Source organism: Hemiscyllium ocellatum, chromosome 9 (assembly GCF_020745735.1).
Source record: "Hemiscyllium ocellatum isolate sHemOce1 chromosome 9, sHemOce1.pat.X.cur, whole genome shotgun sequence".
Classification (NCBI taxonomy): domain Eukaryota; kingdom Metazoa; phylum Chordata; class Chondrichthyes; order Orectolobiformes; family Hemiscylliidae; genus Hemiscyllium; species Hemiscyllium ocellatum.
In genome coordinates, this window is record NC_083409.1 from 31,925,610 (window position 1) to 31,946,066 (window position 20,457).

A 20,457-nucleotide genomic window follows, 5' to 3' on the forward strand; every position below is an offset into this window, starting at 1 on the left:
CACAACTCAATGCAGTCCCTGGCGCAGAGTTCAGAGTTGAGAGGGGGTTATTCGATTGGAACTGGGGACCTTTCTATGCTCCTAACTTCACCTGAATAAGTCCTGGGCAGTAAGGTGTTCTTTCCGTATGGACTCCAATTGAGGGTGTAATGAAATAGTGGTGAGTATGAGTCAACCACACAGGAAGCCTGAAACCCAAAACCATTTGTGCTCCTGGGGTGCATTGATCTCAATCTTAAATGCGGGACCTAACATCAGGAACGGAGAGGGAAGGGAGAGGGAGGAAGTGTTGTTGGTTTCTGAGATTGACCCTTTCTTCCACTATTCCCTCAATAATAATAATTATACCGTTTTGAGGGTGGAGCAACCTACCAGGGCAAAGCCACAGCAGCCAGGTTTCTGGCATTGAGCCTGACTCTGTAGCTCAGAAGGGAAGTGGGAAGAGAAGGTGAGTGATAGTGGTAGGAGATTCAATGGTTAGAGGAACAGACAGGAGATTCTGTAGTCGCTAACAAGACTCCTGGATGGTATGTTGCAGACTGGATGCCAGAGTGAGGGACGTCTCAGATTGGGTTTACAAGATTCTTAAGAGGCAGGGAAAACAGCCAGAGTCATGGCATACATCGGTACGAATGACATAGGTAGGGAAAGTGAGGAAGACCGGAAAAGAGAATGTTAGGTTGGAAGCGAGAAGGAAAGATGAGCAGAGCAATAGTCTCAGGATTGCTACCGGTGCCACTGGCTCGTGAGACTAGAAAGAGAGAGCAAGTGCACATGAACAAATGGCTTCAGGACTGGTGTAGGAGGGAGGACTTCAGATATGCAGGTCATTGGGATACCGCCTGGGAAAGGTGGGACCTGTACAAGAAGGACGGGTTGTACCCGAACTGCAGGGGCACCAATCTCCTGGAGGTTTGCTGGAGCTCTTTGGGAGGGTTTAAACTAGATTGGCAGGAGGATGGGAAATGTAACTACGGATCAGAAAATGGAGTAGGTAGTGAACAGCCAGATACAGCATGCAGAGAGTCTGTAGGGAGGGATAGACACTTGATAGGGCAAAGGTGCAGTCAGTGTGAAGTGTGTCTAGTTTTAATGCAAGTGCCTTTGCTTCACTATTCACTACTCAGGAGGACCTTGATGTTTCAGAGGGCAGCGTGAATCAGCCCGATATGCGGAAACAGGTTGATGTTAAGGAGGAGAAGGTGCTGAAAATTTTGAAAAACAAAAAGAATAGATAAATCCCCTGAGTCAGACGGAATATATCCTAGGTTACTACAGAAAGTGAGGGAAGAGATTGCTGTACCTTTGGCGATAATCTTTGCATCCTCACTGTCGATTGGAGTAATGCCAGATGATTGGAGAGTGGCAAATGTTATTCCCTTGTTCAAGAAAGATAATAGGGATAATCCAGGGAATTACAGACCAGTTAGTATTATGTCAGTGGTGGGCAAAGTATTGGAGAGGATTCTAAGAGACAGGATTTATGATTATTTGGAAAACCATAGCTTGATTAGAGGTGTCAGCATGGCTTCTAGAGGGGTGGGTCATGCCTCACAAACCTTATTGAATTCTTTGGAGGTTATGAAAAAACAGATTGATGAAGGTAGAGCAGTAGATGTGGCGTACATGGATATTAGCAAGGTATATGATACAGTTCCCCTTGGTAGGCTCAGTCAGAAAATAAGGAAGAATGGGATACAAGGAAATGTGGTTGTCTGGATACAGAATTGGCTGGCCCATAGATGATAGAGAGTGGTGGCAGATGGAAAGTATTCAACTAGGAGTTCGGTGACCAGTGGTGTTCCACAGGGATTGGTTCTGGGACCTCTGTTCTTTGTGAATTTTATAAATGACTTGGATAAGGAAGTGGAAGGGTGGATTAGTAAGTTTGCCAATGACTCAAAAGTTGCTGCGGTTGTGGATAGTGTGGAGGGCTGATGTAGGTTGAAACGGTACATTGACAGAATGCTGAGCTGGGCTGAGAAGTGGCAGATGGAGTTCAACCTGGAAAAGTATGACCAGATTTGGAAGGTCGAATTTGAATGCAGAATATAGGATTAAAAGGCAGGATTCTTAGTCGTGTGGAGGAACAGAGGAATCTTGGGGTTCACATCTAGAGATCTTCAAAGTTGTGACCCAAGTTGATTGGGTTGTTCAAAAGGTATACGATGTGTTGGCTTTCATTAGCAGAGGGATTGTGTTTAACAGATGCGAGGTTATGCTGCAGCTCGATGGAGTAATGGTTAGACCACACTTGGAATATTGTGTATTGTTCTGGTTGCCTCATTTTATAGGAAAGAAGTGGAAGCTTTAGAGAGGGTGTAGCAGAAATCTACCAGGATGCTGCCTCGACTGGGGGCGGGGTTGGAGATGTTTCATGAAGAAAGGATGAGGGAGCTCGGGCTTTTCTCATTGGAGCAAAGGTGGCTGAGGTGTGACATGATAGAGGTATAAGATGATGAGAAGCATAGATAGAGCGGATAGCCAGAAACGCTTTCCCAGGCAGAAATGTCTATCACAAGGAGGCATAATTTTAAGGTAATTGGAGGAAGATTTTGGGAAGATGTGAGAGGTGGGTTCTCAGACAGTGGTGGGTGCATGGAATGCACTGCCAGCAGTGATAGTAGAGTCAGATACATTAGGGACATTTAAGCAACTCTTGGATAGGCACATGGATGACAGTAAAATGAAGGTTATGTAGGTTAGTTTGATGTGAGAGAAGGATCAAATGCCAGCACAACATAGAGGGTTGAAGGGCCTGTACTGTTCTGTACTGTTCTATCCTTCCCACCTGCTAGCTCGGAAACCTTCCTACCCATGTCTCACATCCCACCACCCCTGGGTCCATCAGCAGTCCTCAACTTCCAATAGGTGCACGACTAGCAATTGCTACTGGATAGCATTGATGGACTCTTATTAGTTGGCAGCTCAAGGTAGCTATATATTTGAAGTGAGGGCACTACTGGTCAGATTATTTCACTCTAGTGGGATCTGGCTTGTTCTGCAACTAGTGTATGAGACCCCTGCTGCCAACATTAAATTGTACTTTTAATTTTCTTACATTTCTGCATTTCACAGTCCCTTCTCTAATATTGCTTTCTCCTGTGCACATTTGGTCTTGATTGTTCTCCATATAAGTAACCATGAGAATGTTTGGTTTATTGAACATGAAGATCAACCAATGGGCTCTATGTGCTTTTGATTTCCTTATTACTGGTTTGTTGCAAAAAAAAACTCTGCATTCTGTCCTGTTTCCTCTATCAGTGTCACAACTGAGTACTGTCTTATTAAATATTCATTAACCAACAAATGATAACTAATTGCCTTAAGTCAAGCTTTTGACATGATTGGTGAAAGCTAGGCTGCACTTTGATCCTTCACCTGCCTCCTCAGGAGACTCGAATGCAAACAAATAAGAACATCTGCAGCACCAGTGGAACAATCCATTCAGAAGAAAAATTAAATGGCAACAGCGTGTTTGCCGGACCACTTGAAAACAAAATCAAATGTCTCTAATTTCAGAAACAGCTAACCAGCCAAATCACGTCATGATCTAAATAGGCAAGGGACAATGCTGTAGAACACAAAACAGAATATTTTTGTAATTGACCAGAGCTTTACAGTGTTTGCCTCAGAGGGATGCCTTTGAAAACTTTCAAAGGGATATATTTGCACATGTTGCTTCCGTGTCTTTTGCAGTGAAGGCTGTTACTGGCAGAACATTTGTTTGGCTCTGTGGTGCTGGTCCTGTCCTCATGAGGGCTGGGTTCTCACAGATGAGGTTTTTGCAATTGTTGAGTGATTCACCCACTGTTGGGTAAGGTATTAACGCAACACCATATACACTGCAACAAGCTACAGGATGGCAGTGTGGCACCAATTTCACTTCCACTGTCAAAAAGCCAGCACGTGCTACACTGGAAATTGTTCAATAAGATAATTGGGATACCTGATAAAGGCAGACATGAAACCTCTCCCTTTCACTACCCACTTATTGTACTGGTGGACTTTTGAGGCAAAGTTGTCAGGAGATGGAATTATTTGGGTGTGTATGGTGTGAGGAGAATGACTTGAAAAGTTGATTCTATTCCCTCGGCTTTGGAGGTAGCAAAAGGTAATCAGACCTGCTTTACCCTGTTATTCTTACCGTATCAGAACTGAGTGCTCGGCTTGCTTTCTAGAACTCTAGTGCCATCTTGGTTTGCTATGCAATTTCTCCCTGGTAAGATTGGGGAAGTACTGAACTTAGCTTTCCTATAGCTGGCCACTGACTCATTACATGTGTTTATCCCTGGTGTTACAAGATGCGATTATTTTTGTATTAAGTACCTGTTTCACGCAAATAGAAACTAAGATGTTGGGGTGTGTGCATGTGCATCTGTGTACATGTATAGATGCACATGTCTGTGCATCTACACATGCACACAGATGCACATGACTGGTATCAGATGTACCTTGAAAGATGCTCCATGAGAAAACTTAGAAGTCCCAAAACAAGGATGCCAAAAGAATGGTCCAGCATATTTTAAGTCCCAAATTTTCCTGCCTCCTGGGATCCTCAGGAAAAATCTCGGACTCTGAGTTAAAATCAGAGATTACAGACAGTTTCTAACCTACTTACCTGGAAAGTTACTCAGGAAATATTAGACAAGAAAATATCAGTCTAACTTCTGTGTAGACAGGTAATTACACCCCCTTCATCCTCCTTCACCCACTGACTGTCCCCATGATTCCTGATTAGCCCCTGCCCCTCCAACTAATCCTTCTCAATCTGATCTGACTAACAATGACCCAGCTATGCACCTTCGCCACAAACCCACCTCAGCATTATACCATCTCACCCATCGCACCTGCCAATCTACAATTCTGCCAACTACACAGCTGCCCTCTTGACCCCTACTCACCTCCTGCTTTACATCCTTACCTCACCCTCCCAACCCCCTTGCACACAAAACTTCCCTACTCGCTCTCTCTCCGTAGCTTTCCAGGGGGAGCTTTGAGGCATTGAATGCAGCAGTTAGTGGCTTTAAAAAAAAGATGGCATGGCTTTTGCAAGGATTCTCTACATGATCCCTCTGAGGACTCAGTTCGGAATGATCTTCCATTGGAAGGTCACCGAGAGAGATCGGAATGTCCAATCAGAGACGGAGGTAGGATTTCTGATCCTGATTGGAGGGTCTGGCCTATTATGCTCCAAGCTTGGCAACATTCCACATTCCGTGTTCTGTTTCATGACACGTTTCTCCGCAATGTTAAAACGAGATCCACTGCAATGCTGCATTCTCTGTGTACGTATGCAGTGTCATAATATTTGTGTAATGTACAGCAGCTGTCTGGAATTTTATACCTGTATATAGCATCATAAATTTGGGAAAACTAATTCTGTGTGCCATATCTCTACAATCTCAGGCAGTGAGCTCAAAGAAGGATTTTTTTTTCCCCTTCTCCCAGACTTATGAAGTGTTTTCACTGTTTAGCTCATTTTTTCCTCCACACAGTTTGTGCTGTGATACATGTTTACAAAGCCTTAGGGAGCCTGAACGTCAAAAGATATATGTGTTCCTTCGAAAAGGTGGACAGAAAAGGCCACAGGAAATTGTCAGGTTGCAGCATCTGCACACCCATGAGAAGCAGGAGAGTAAAGTTTCCACTGTCCCTGTTTCGTGTAAGGTTTTGTTTCATGACCAGTGCTAACATCTGTGCTAGCAGATATTTCAAGCGGGAAATGATTTGTGGTGGGCTCATTCAGTCCAAATGAGGTGTTCACATGTGATAATATAGCCCTTTACTTCGTCGGGAGCAACAATCCCAGCTTATGTCAAGCATGTTGGTGACGATCGTTGGGGATGCTGCAGTGTGATGGGTGGCAGTTCTCCTGAAAATAAGCCCCTGCTTTCGGCCAGACTGCTGTGGGAGTTTAGCACATCGAGGCTTGGCTTCAAACATGGAAAGAGAGAGAGGAGCCAACAATACTGTACTCCCAGTAACACCAGCTTCGTTGGCTGCAAGACAGTAGAATATGAGAGAGTGACAGTGTGTACAGATTTGGCCAACTCTGCACAGGCAGAGAGTTCACAGGCAGAAGCAACCAGGGAGACTGACCTGAACTGAGCCTTACAGTTTATCAAAAACATCAGACTCCACATGCAGGGATTAGACACTCCGGTGGTTTATTTTCATCTCTGCAACACTCCACTTTGCCATGTGAACGCGTCAGCCAGCAGATAAAATTGTTAAAGATAAATGCACTCAGGACGTCACTCTACCCATCTCTCATTCTCAGAGAGCAGTTGAGACTCGACCACGTTACTGTCAGCCCAGGGTATCTGGAGTGACATGTAGGCCAGACCAGGTAAGTATGGCAGTTTCATTCTCTAAAAGGACATTAGTGACCCTGGTGGCTCCAACATTCAGAGTGGCTTTATGGTCATCATTCGACATTTAATTCCAGATTTGTATTGGATTCAAATTTTACCATCGGCCATGGCAGGATTTGAACCCAGATTCCCAAGAATATTACCTGGGCCTCTGCACTAACAGTCAGGTATAATACTGCTAGTTCGTCACCTGCCCACTCTTCTGTTGCCTTTGTACTGATGATTTCACTCTGGAGGGCTGCCCAATGCAATTTTTAATTAGCTCTCATGATAGGTGTGCCGCAAACACAAAATATATAGAATGCATATGAGGCTTACAATTGAAAAGAGGAAATGCTGCAAGTACTCAGCAGGTCTGGCAGTGATGATGCATTGAATCATAATGGAATGTTATCAGGGCAGCACAGGTAGTTTTTCCAAGTTGGAAATCAGAGCGTGATTGCAGCCAGAGCCCAGATGAAAAAGCGAGGAGGAAAAGGGCAGCATGGTGGCTTAGTGGTTAGCACTGCTGCATCACAGTGCCAGGGACCTGGGTTTGATTCCAGCCTCAGGTGACTGTCTGTAAGGACTTTGCAATTCGCCCTGTGTCTGTGTTGGTTTCCTCCCGGTGCTCCGGTTTCCTCCGACAATCCAAAGATGTGCAGGTTAGGTGAATTGGCTATGCTAAATTATCCATAGTGTTCAGGGATGAGTGGACTAGGTGCATATAGGGTAGGAGAATGGGTCTGGGTGGGTTACTCTTCAGAGGGTTGGTATGGACATGTTGGGCCAAAGGGCCTGCTTTCACAATGCAGTGACTCTAATTCTAAAAAGGGAGGAAGAGTAATAGTAGTACCAGATTCAATAATGAGGGATATAGGCAGGTATTTTTGTGACTCCTGATGTGACTCCAAGATGGCGGGTCGTGTCCCCAAGGCCAGGGTCACACATGTCACTTAATTGTTGTCAGGCATTCTGAAGGTGAAGGGTGAGCAGTCAGAGGTCATAGTTCACATTGGTACCAACAACCTCGATGGTCAGAGGGATAGGTTCCTGCAACAGGATTTCAGGGAGCCAGATGGTGACATGGGACTGTTTGGAAGCCATGCATTTTGCCTTTGTTTCATCTTGTTGAAGGTAGGATCCTGTGCCAACAGCAACGGACTCCACAGAGCTAAGAACCTACATTGGTTGGGAGGGGTGGGATTTTGGCTCCACTTTGGCAGCATTTCATTAACCTGCTGGGATCCTCCCAATATCCCTATCCCTCTCAGGATGGTGTTATGTGGATGCTCCTGTCAATCAATCATCAGCACAGTAGGTTGAGAAAACCACAGCGAGACCATAAGCTGTCCCGTTCCGAGGTCAGCTTTAAAATCTACAGCCACCTCCATTGTGAGGCAGTCTAACACCCCTGTGCCTCTGCAATGCCCACCACTCCCAGTGGAAGAGGCAACCACTGCAGGCGTTTTGATTGGAACCCCCTTCCCCCCACCAAACCAGGCAAACTGGTAGAGTTAACACAGAGGGGTCTGGGCAATGAGAGAGCAAGACTGCACAAAATTACAGTCGGGTGACTGTCACTGTGGACTTCTGTGTTGGATGGGGTTAGGGGAGGGCGCGGCGGGGAGCAGACGAGGTTGGGGACAGGTGGGGGGTGGTCGGGGTGGGAGCCAATGGGTTTGGGGGCGGGTGGGGAGTGGGCAAGGTTGGAGGTGGGCAGATGGCAGCAGGGACTAGTGTTGGACAGGATTTGGGGCTGGGTGGGGTGGAAGCAGATGAGGTTGGGAGGGGTGTGGTGTTAGACAAGATTGGGAGGCAAGCAAGGGTCAGCAGACGAGTTTAGGGACAGGTGGGGGGGGGAATGATGTTGTTTGGGGTTGGGGATGGGTGGGCGTGGCGGGTGGGAGCAGAGGGGATTGGGGCGAAGGGGAGCAGACAAGGTTGGGGATGTGGGGGCGGTGTTGGACAGGGTTGGCAGCAGGTGGGTGTGACGGGGGTTGGGGGGCAGGGTCTGACATGCAGTGTGCTGCTGCCTAGTCTCCTGAACGGGGAGCAGACTTCACAGAAAACTCCGAGCCCCAGAGGAAATCAATTAACTGAATAATCAATTATCCGAACAAAATAGTGCCTGTCCATCTCTTTTGCATAAATCGAGGTTCCTCTGAACCAGTCTCCCACAAAGTTTCAGACAGGACTGAATGCCAGCCAATTGTTCAATTTCCCGATGGAATGTATTTTGTGAAATTGTGGCCGTATAGGACATTGGTCTGGCCGCTTTTTGAAAACTGTGTTCAATTCTGGCCTCCCTGCTACAAGAAAGTTGTTGTTAAACTTAAAAGGGTTCAGAAAATATTTACAAGGATGTTGCCAAAGTAGAAGGATTTAAGTTACAGAGAGAGGCTGAATGGGCTGGGACTGTTTTCCCTGGAGCGTCGGAGGCAGAGGGGGGTAACCTGACAGACGTTTATAAAATCACGAGGGGCATGAATAGGGTGAACAGCCAAGGCCTTTCTCGCAAGGGAGGGGAATCCAAAATGAGATGGCGTAAGTTAAAGGTGAGGGTGGGGGGTGGGAGAAGATTTAAAAAGGATCTAACGGATAAGTTTTTCATACGGAGGGTGGTACGTGTATGGAACGAGTGTCAGAGGAAGTGGTGGAGGTTGGTACAACATTGAAAGGCACCTGGATGGGTATATGAATACAAAGCATTCAGAGGGACATGGGCCAAGCGCTGACAAATGGGACGAGATCGGGTCAGGATATCCGGTCATCATTGATGAGTTGGACAGAAGGGTTTGTTTCCATGCTGTATAACTCTGACTCTAAGTGTGCTGGATGCCAATAACGCTGTGTTGTGTGTTGATATACCTGCTCCTGAAGTAGTTTCCTTTACACTAATCAGCAGAAGCATTTTGATGGTCATGAAGTTGAGCTTGTGGAATGCAAGGTCTTAAAACAAACACGACTGAAGTCATGTTGCAACTCAAACAACGAGCAGGACGGAACACATGGAAGGAATCAATGCAGTATTTTAAAGTAGGCATAATAAAACATGTAGAGTTCATGTCTTTTGTTCACCAGCAGAGGTCCATGTACCATTACAGGAAAAACAGTGAATAGATTTTGCTGTTTTTAAAACTAATTTTCCTCTTTTCAAAAAGGTCCAAGGGGTTTCATACAGAATTACAGCAATCAATTCTGATTTGAAGAGATCTCATTTCTATTTTGTTGCCACTCTGCTGTGTGGAACTGTTTGGGTGCAATCCAAATTATGGTCTTTGCAATTTCAAATGTGAAAAAAAAATGGTGTCAAGCTTTTAATTTTCATTTTGTATACTGTATTCTATTCATGGCTACATCTCAGCATTGTATATTTTTTTCTTCGCAGCAATGAGTCCAGGGACTCTAAAGCAATCCTTGATTCACCAATTATCTTGCATCATTATCACCAGGCAAAATGGCTCCTTGACAACTGAAATAAAATTGAGTGTAATCAGACCTCAAAGGTACTGTGCAGTTATCCCCATTGGTCTCATGGATCCCATACAATGTCAATGGCAATTACCTAAGTGCTCACAGTGTGCAATGTGAGTGTCATTTCTCAAATTAATCTTTACTTAAATGATCATCACACCACGTATTGCAATATTTTACAAAGACAATTTCTCTTCTAAAATTGTAATGGCCTACTTTAGCTTGCACCTATAAAAATGATTTTACTTTCCATTTAGTGACATAAATAAGGTATCAGCAAGTTTGAAATACATTCTGGGCGAGTTTATTTCCTTCAGAAGAGAGCAGTAAAATATCTTAGAGATGGCACATGGCTAGCACTGCTGCCGCACAGCGCGAGAGACCTGGGTTCGATTCCAGCCTCAGGCGACTGTCTGTGTGGGCCTGTGCACATTCTCCCAGTGTCTGCGTGGGTCTCCTCCGGGTGTTCCGGTTTCTTCCCACAATCCAAAGATGTGGGGGTCAGGTGAATTGGCCTTGCTTAATTTCCATAATATTCAGGGATGTGTAGATTAGGTCCATTAGTCAGGAGTAAATATAAGTTGGGGGAATGGGTCTCGGTGGGTTACTCTTCGAAGTGTCGGTTTGGACTTATTGGGCCGAAGGGCCTATTTCCACACTGCAGGGATTCTGTTCTATCTTCTTGTTCCAATAATCTACCTCTTCTGGAGTACTGTATTGGAATTCTGGTTGCTTGTTATAGGAAGGATATTATTAAGCTGGAGTGGGTTCGGAAGAGATTTACTCAGATGTTGCTGGGAATGGAGGGTTTGAGTTCAGAGAGAGTCGAGAGGGCTAGGACTTCTTTTTCCACTGCAGTGTAAGAGGTTGGGAGGGTGACCTTACAGAAGATTATAAAACCACGAGGGGCATAGGTAGGATGAATGCACAGGTTTCTTTTTCCTTAGGATGGGGAATTTCAAGACCGGGGCCATATTGTTAAGGTGAGAGGAGAAAGATTTTAAAAAGACATGAGGGCAACTTTTCTTTTTACACATTAAGTGGTTTGGGTGTGGAATGAACATCCAGATGAAGTGGTGGACGCAGGCACAACCACAATGTTTAAAAGACATTTAGATAAGTAGATAAATGAGAAACATTTGGAAGGAAGTGGACAAAGCACAGGAAGGTATGGTTACCACATTTAAAAGTCACTTAGATAAGTACATGAATAGGAAAGATTTGGAGGAATATGGTCCAGCAGCAAGCAGGTGGGACTAGTTTAGTTTAGTTTGGGATTATGTTTGGCATTGACTGGTTAGACCGAAGGGTCCATTTTCATGCTGTATGACTATGATTCTATTAGATCTAAAAGTGCAGCTTTCAAATTAGAATGGAAAAATCCTGGTTTCCGTTGGAAACGGAGAGCTTCTGAATTGGGCTTTGACTTGTTGGATCACAAATGTTATATTCCGGACAACACAACAACGATGGAAGATCAACCTCAACAGGTACAAAGAAGACAACATTCTACTGGCAATTCCACCCTACACCAAATCATTCCCTAGAGACAGGAGATGCACACTCTGAGTACAACATGTAAAAGTAAAATACTACGGATACTGGAAATCTTGAACAAGCACAGAAGTGCAACAGATTTAGGGACATCCCTGGAGAGAGGAGCAGAATTAATGTTTCAAGTTCAATCTGACCCTTTTTCATTTTGCCTAAATCATGAAATATTAATTGCTTCCAAAATGAGCACAGGGATCCTCCAGCTCAGTGGACCAACAAACATTTTACTGTTAGTGTTATAATCATGAGCTGAATAAGATCATTATGTTTTCACAGAATCATAACATCCTGGCAGAGCAGAGCGGCCATTCAGCCCATCAGGTTTGCACCAACATTCCGAAGAGCATCCTGCCCAGATCCACCTTACAACCGCATTTCCCATGGCTTATCCATCAAGCCTGCACATCCTATGGGGAAACTTTTCTTGTTAGCTTGGCCAATCTACATAACCTACACATCTTTGGACTGGATCTGCAGTCATCCACCTGTGCTGAGGAAGGGTCACCGGACTCAAAACATTAACGCTGATTTCTCTTCACAGGTGCTGCCAGACCTGCTCAGCTTTTCCAGCTCTTTCCGTTTTGTCCTGGAGTCTGCCATTTTGGTTGCTGGACACCAAAGAAAGGCTTGGGTTTTTAAAACTGAGAAGTCTCCGCGTATTTGAAGTTAGAGACAATGGTCGCAGTCTCAGAGTTGACCATGAGTATTGCCCGAGTTTCCCAAAGTCCCAGAAAGGTGCTACAAACTGTTCATTTACTTCTCAGAAGAAATAGGGTTGGGGGGATCACAATTGGCCAATCAGTTATTCTCCCTGCATGCAAATTTGGTGTGTTTTATGCTGCCACTGAGAACAATGCAGAGGAAGCTCCTTTTAATATTAAGATTACAGGCTTCCCTTCAAATCAATGAGGATTGCAAACAAATTTTGGACAGCACGGTGGCTCAGTGGTTAGCGCTGCTGCCTCACAGCACCAGGGACCCGGGATCAATTCCCACCTTGGCAACTGTCTGTGTGGGGTTTGCACATTCTCCCAGTGTCTGAATGGGTTTCCGCCGGGTGCTCCAGTTTACTCCCACAGTCCAAAGCAAAGGTGTGAAGGTTAGGTGAATTGGCCATGCTAAATTGCCCATAGTGTTAGGTGCATTAGTCAGGGGTAAACATAGGGGAATGAGTTTGGGTGGGTTGCTCTTTGGATGGTCGGTGTGGACTTGTTGGGCCAAAGGGCTTGTTTCCACACTGTAGGAAATCTAATCTAATCTAATCAAACAGTCATTCTGTGTGGCCCGCAGGCAGAGAAGAGGCTGCTTGGCTTTGTGAGGTAACACGAGCTAAATCTTAGAGGAAGATAGCGTCTAGTGGAAGGTTATCAGCTATCTAAGGATTCCTGGAAACCCATTCTGAGACAGCTAGTGGGCTGAAGAATCATTGGAAGTGGATTAACTGATGGTGGTGAATTGGAGGAACGCTCAGAAAATGGACGAATGTGCTTGGAGATGGTCACAGGAAGTTATGACTCTGAAAAGACGGGATACAGGAACACAGTACAAGCTGGAAACAACTGTGTACCACTTGCAATTAGGATTTTAATTCTGAGGACAGTGAGATGTATGGTAAATGTAATAGATTTATTTAATTTATACTTTATGACAGCAAAAGTTGCCTACAGAAAGAAAATGGTGCTTTGTCGATTTTTTTAAAGCTATTAGTTACAGAGAAAGTTTTAAAATGTGAAATCAAGTTGCGTCTTCTTTCAGTTAGTAACTGGAAGTCAGAATCTCATGAAAAATTGTTGTTCGGTAGGGAGACTATAACATTATTAATGTGGAAGATAAATTGAATTCATAACTAAAGTCATGTATTCCAACATTCTGTAAAGTATTCTTGAGATTTCTTGTAGAGATAAGAAAAAAACTTAAATCTTTTTTTCTTTTGTTTATGAATACAAGAAATAGGAACAGGAACACACCACATGATTTCTCAAGTCTGCTTGTGCCACCTAGCAAAGAAAAAGGGTGACTTTTTGGTAACACTGAACTCTAATCTCCCATCAAGTTTCAGTATCCCTTGATTCACTGAGAAAACAGAAGACTGCTTCTCATAGCCTTGAAAATACTCAGATGTAGAATCCACAACTCTCTACAGTAAACAGTAAACAACACATTGGTGGAGAGAAGAAATTACTCTTCATCTCAGTTATAAATAATTAACTCCTTAATACTCACCATTCAATGTCTACCCTTCCAAATCCCTTCAGAATTTTGAATGTTTCAATGAGATTCTCTCTCATTCTTCTGAACTGCAAAAAGCAGAGGCCCATTTTAATCAGTCCCATTTCTTGGCAACCCTCTCAGCCCAAGAACTGATGTACATTGCTCTATCATCTCCAAGGCAAGTATAGATTCATAGAGGGTCTATTGCACAGAATAAGGCTTTTCAGCCCATTGAATCTCCACCAATGAAAACACAATTTAAATATTTTGGGCAGCACGGTGGCTCAGTGGTTAGAACTGTTACCTCACAGCACCAGGGACCCAGGTTCGATTCCAGCTGTGGGCGACTGTGTGGAGTTTGCACATTTTCCCCATGTCTGCGTGGGTTTCCTCCGGGTGCTCTGGTTTCCTCTCATAATCACAAAAATGTGCAGGATAGGTAAATTGCCCAGTGTCCAGCGATGCGTAGGTTAGGTGCATTAGTCAGGGGTAAATATAGGGTAGGGGCGGTTACTCTTTGGAGGATCGGTGTGGATGTGTTGGGCCAAAGGGTCTGTTTCCACACTGTAGGGATTCTAATTCTAATTCAAAATCTAATCCCATTTTCCAGCACTTGGCCTGTAGCCTTTCATGCCTGAGCATCACAAGTGAACATCTAAATACTTCCTAAGTGTTACAAGGGTTTCTGGCTCTACCACACTTACAGGCAGTGAGTTTCAGATTTACACTGCCCCTGGATGAAAATATTTTCCCCCACAACTCCTCTAAACCTCCTGCCCCTTACTTTAAATTTGGTCATTGATCCTTCCTCCATTGGGAAAGGTTTCTTCCCATCCACCCTGTTGATGTCTGTCATACATTTCAATCATGTCCCCTCTCAGACTCCTCTTTGGCAGTGGCAGCATAAAACATGTCAACCTCATATCCAGGAAGAATTGCTGATTGGCCAATCCTGACTCCCAAGTCTGTTCAATCTTAGAACTAATGACAATCTGTAGCGCCTCTGTTCACATTCTCACAACACCTTGCTGAGACCATACACAATGTTCAGCACTATTTGCAACTCCTCAGATTCTAAAATAGTCCATGTCCAAAAATGCAGCAGGACCTCGACAATATTCGGGCTCCGGATGAAAAGGAGCAAGTGACATTCGCACCATAACAAATGTCAGGTGATAAACAGAGAGAATTCAACCATCATCATGTAAACTTCAATGGTGACATCTTCACTGAATCCCTTAATATCAACACCTTGGGGGTTACCATTGATTAGGAACTCAGCTGGACTCACCATATGAATACAGTGGCTACAAGAACAGGTCAGGGGCTAGGAATCCTGTGGTGAGTGGCTTACCTCATGACTTCCCAAAGCCTGTCCACCATCTACAAAGTGTAAATCTCCCCACACTTTCCCGGATAAATTCAGCTCCAGCAACACTCAAGAAAGTTTGACAGAATCCAGAACAAACAGTCCATTTGATTGGCACCACATCCACAAACATCCACTCCCCCCAATATTGAGACACAGTTGCAGCAGAGTATACTGCTTACACGATGCACTTCTAAAGGTCACCAAGCTTCCTCAGTTATCACCTTGTGAACCAATCCACAGCATATGGACTACAGCAATTCAAGAGTGCAGCTCACCACCACCTTCATCAAAGACAACTAAGGAGAGGCAATAAATGTCAGGCCAGCCAACAACGTCTATATCCCACAATGAATAAAAAAAATCTCTTTTTACGACGATTAACTTCCCTAGTAAGCCGTAATGAATATTTCCTTCTGAATTTTTATTTTTTAATTAGCCATATTTTTGTGGAGTACATCTATTTCTATGTTTCCATTGATAATACTACTGTGCCTTTGAAACTACTTATCCAATCAATCTCAATACATTCTTCCCACATTTCTATGCAATTCATTCCACTTAAGTTTAAAAGTTCATCTCTAGTACTTAGCTATGTTGCTCTTAAACTTAACATTGTCTTCAATTTTATGATGGTCAGTCTTTTCCAATGCAATTACTAATTAATCCTTCCTCATTACACAATGCTGGATCTAAGTTTCAGTGTGTGGGTGGGTGAGTTGGAGTGTTTTCCTTTTGCAGTTGGCATTAATTATCACTGTTCACTGTGCATGTTTTATTCATCCCTGAACGTTGTCTGTTTCTGTCGTATCGTTTTATGAGCTGCTGTTGTGCATTACAACACACTACACAACGAGCAGTGTTCTTCTTTTGGTCTCGTCAGTAAACTTTTTTTTAAAAAAAAGGACCACACGCCAATGCAGGAATTCATAATGAATTTTAAAATTTTTAAAATATTTACATAGACATCCTTTCATGGAAGGTAATAAGGGACAGGAAAGATTATGAGTGCTAAAGATTATTTAACAATCTTTCAACCAAGAGAGGTGAATACTGCAACTTTGTGGCAAATGTCAAGACAACATATCAACTGATGGAACAGTTTAGCATCAAATACCTGTCACTTTAACAAAACAGAGATGGTTAAAACTCTCCAACACCAAAGCAGATGCTACAAGACCGGTTGAGTTTTTCCAGCAATTTCTGTTTTTGCTGCAGTCAAAAATCGAGTTAACTGATTTGATATTCGATTCTGAAATTTGATTGACGTTATAAATTGTTTTTCACATATTCCACATCAAGGGGAATATGTTAGAAGCTGATAAGATGAAATACGTTACTGGAGTAATGCAAGTATACAATTAGCACTATCGTGGTGCAGGTCAGTAGCTACATGGGTCTTACAGGTTGCATCTATCGTTGCTAAAAAAAAAATTCAATTGAACAATTTAGGCCATCAGAAAAAAGAACAGCATCAGTCTTAAAGACCTAAAAAGCACGAGTGAACCAGAAATGGGTAAAAAAATCTAAGGGAGGGAAGAGAAAGGAGAAAATAATTTCTGTCTCAAATACAGCAATAACTGCATTATGTCTTTGTTCAACATTTACAACTTTTTTGTATGGAATAAGTAAATCTTTTCTTTTCATCGTGCGTCAGTCAATAGAATAATAAGCAGAGAAGTGTGCTTGAAGAGGCAAGGACCACCTGGTAAATAGCTTCAAGAACCAGCAGGTAACACCACATTTAACAAGTGATGGGCAGGGACAGCATGGATCAGAAGGGCACGGTTATCAGAGAGCAACAGTGAACAGGAAAGAGGCTCGGGGAAAAAAAATGGCTAGTCTGACACTCATCCAGGATGAACCAGCCCACTTGATTGGCACCATATCCACAAATATTCTGTCATACCAGCACCAATGCTCAGTAGCTATTAGTGTCTACCATGTACAAGATACTCAGAGTCAAAGAGATGTACAGCATGGAAACAGACCCCTTGGTCTAACTTGTCCATGCTGACCAGATATCCTAAATTAATCTAGTCTCATTTGCAAGCATTTTGCCCATATCCCTCGAAACCCTTCCTATTCATGTACCCATCTAGGTGTCTTTTAAAATGTTGTAATTGTACCAGTGTCCACCACTCCCTCTGGCAGCTCAACTCATACACACACCACCTTATGCGTGAAGAAGTTGCCCCTTAGGTCCCTTTTAAATCTTTCTCCCCTCACCATAATCCATGGCCTCCACTTCTGATGTCAACCTCCGATGGTGCGATAATGCAATGTGTTGCTAGTCCATGGAATCTAAGGTGTAAAGTTGGAGAGTGCTGTCCGAGATGTAGGGCCAGAGGATCAAGCAGTGAGCTGGAACTGCTATTCTGCCATTCGGCAGAATAAGGTACTGCATGCCAAGGAGGGGAGATTAAGCTATGATAAGATGTAAATGCATGCAAATCAACCTCTTACTGCTCATTAGCAAAATTTTCATCTCACCATTCAAGCACCGATTGCAGAATCAGACCTTTTATGCCCTTGGGATTCTCATTCTTCCAATCTGACCACATTTTCTCAACTGACTCACCATTGTTCACATCGCTCATGGGTTGAAAACATTCAGCATACGTTCACCAGAATAAAATGCAGATCAAAGTCGCAAACCTCATCGAATAATACAAAGTTCTGCTGTTGAAACTAATGGATTTGTCCAACTACAATTAGGATATGGAGCAATCCAAATGGCACTAACTGAAGTGCATCCTATTTTCACTTATCCAAAGCAAGTGTTATCTTTCAACATCTGCACCTGGGAAAATCTCAAAAGAGTTAAGTGGCATAAATCTTCTATAATGCAGCATACTTCTAAATATAGATGCATCATGTGTTAAAGAGAACAAAAATGTTTGGATGATAAGATCACTCAAGATATATCAAGTATGCATTTGATTGCAGAATTGTTGTGAAAGAGGAAAAATCAATTTTTGCCATTTGCTGAAGCTATTTAAGTCACTGGGAATCATCAAAAGACAAACTATTGAGAATACAATTCACTACCAAAACCAGGTCTGTTAGTGAAGATGGAACTCTGCGCACAGAGTGATCCTAAAACCTCACTTCAATGTTATTTTCTGCATGAATGATTTTCTGTTCATAGGATCATTTGGACAACATTAAAAGAGAAATTCTTGCTGGTAAGGTGTATTTGTTTAAACTGTTCAGTGCCCTGTACAAAATATTATTTGTTCACTGAGGAAAGAGAAAGGAGAGAGTTGTTCTGGATTTCAGAAGATTGATAGGTAATAGTTTCAATGCTACCCTGCAAAACCCATCAATGAAATTGCCACCTTTGAAACCCCCACTAACAACAGCCCAGGGATGACCACTGATCCAGAAGCAGAGCTGGACTGTCTACATAAATGCAGTAGCTACAAGAGGAGGTCAGAAGCTAGGAAGCAAATCTTCATTGTTAATTTATTAATTGAAATGCAAGGAATGCACATCCTGACTGGCCAACGTCCATCCACCATCTGCAAGGCACAAGTCAGGAGTGTGATGGAATACTCCCCACTTGCTGGGACGTGCAGTTCTAACAACACTTCAGAGGCTCAACACCATCCAGGACAATCCAGCCCACATGATTGACATTGAATCCACAAACATTCGATCATACCACCACCAATGCTCAGTAGCTGCAGTGTCGACCATCTACAACGTACATTGCTCATACCCATGAGTTATTATAATAAAAGCTTATGATAAACTATTGCTTACATATAAATTGAACAAATACGCAATCATTGATATTTCAGAAAATCACTTAAGCACGCAAATGAACAATTAACATTTCAATTTGTAGTGACTACCATCTCCCTAATTCGATGGCAAATATGCTAGTACAGTTTTGTGTTTGTATAATCAGCAAACCTTTGAGTTCAACGATTCTGAAACAACTTTTTCACAAGATATGGAAGGAAATACTTAATGATTCAGCCAATATTGTAATTGCACAATCAAACTGCATACAAGCCTTTCATATTTTGATTGGTAGATTTATTCAGTGCCTGACAAACATTTGTCCCTGAATATCTACTATCACTGTCACAGACTTTATCAGCAAGTGTGTGGAGGATTGCACATCAATCAATCCAGGTGTACCCCAACAGAAAACCCTGGATGAATCAGGACATTCAGAACCTGCTAAAAACCAGGCGTGAGGCCTTCAGATCAGGAGACCCACTCAAATACAAGCATCCAAATATGACCTTCGCAGAACCATTAAGACAGCCAAGGACAAATATCGATCCAAACTCGAGACCCAGACAGACACCTGGCGACTACGGCAAGGACTGAATGACATCGAGGGTTCTAAAAAGAGACAGTGCAAGATAGCAGACGATGACACATCCCTCCCAGATCATCTCAATGCCTTCTATGCTCATTTTGAGCTGAATTTCAGTGGAGAGGTAACACCTATTCTGACAAACCCTGATGAACTTATCCCAACAGTCACTGCATCAGTGGTCAGATCAGTGTTCCTTTGTGTGAATCCAAGGAAAGCAATGGGACCAGACGGAGTACCAGGCTGCGCACTCAGAGCATGCACAGATCAACTGGCAGCGGTCTTCTCTGACATCTTCAATATCTTCCTGCAGCAGGCCACAGTCCCTGCCTGTTTCAAGAGGGCCAACATCATCCCTGTGCCTAAGAAGGCTCATGCAGCATGTCTCAATGACTACCGCCCAGTGGCCCTAACTTCGATGGTCATGAAGTACATTGAAAGGCTGGTCATTGGCATTAATCAACTCCAGCCTCCCCACTACTCTTGACCCACTCCAATTTGCCTATCAGACCAACAGATGCATGTCAGATGCCATATCACTTGCCCTTCACTCCTCCTAGAACATCTTGACACCAAAAACAGCTTCATACATAAGAATCCTACTCATTGACTACAGTTCAGCCTTCAACACTGTTATCCCCTCAAGACTGACTACTAAACTTAGTGCCCTTGGACTAAGCCCCACTCTCTGCAACTGGATCCTCAGTTTCCTAACTCACAGGCCACAATCAGTGAAGATTGGGGACAATATTTCATCCTCACTAACACTCAACACTGGAGCTCCCTAGGGGTGTGCACTCAGCCCCCTAGGTACTCAATGTATACTCATGACTGTGTTGCCAAATGCGAGATTAATGCCATTTACAAGTTTGCTGATGACACCACTCTAGGCTGTCGAATCTCAGATGATCTCAAAACAGACTACAGATGGGAGGTGGAAGACCTGGAAAAATGGTGAATTGAGAACAACCTAGCTTCCAAGGTTGGCAAAACCAAGAAGCTCATTATTGACTTTCGGCGGGAAGTTACTCATGTCCCCCTATACATTAACAGCACAGAGGTGGAAAGAATGGAGAGTGTCAAGCTCCTGGGAGTGGTCATGCATAACAAACTTTCTTGGACTCTTCATGCAGATGCACTGGATACAAAGGTCC

The 20,457-nt window shown here is 43.5% G+C and overlaps 1 protein-coding gene across 1 annotated transcript in view; it reads right to left on the reverse strand.

Moving 5' to 3' along the window:
- Positions 1 to 20,457, reverse strand: part of astn1 (astrotactin 1) — a 2,216,244-nt gene that overhangs the window by 773,738 nt on the left and 1,422,049 nt on the right. The gene's annotated exons all lie outside the window — the stretch shown is intronic.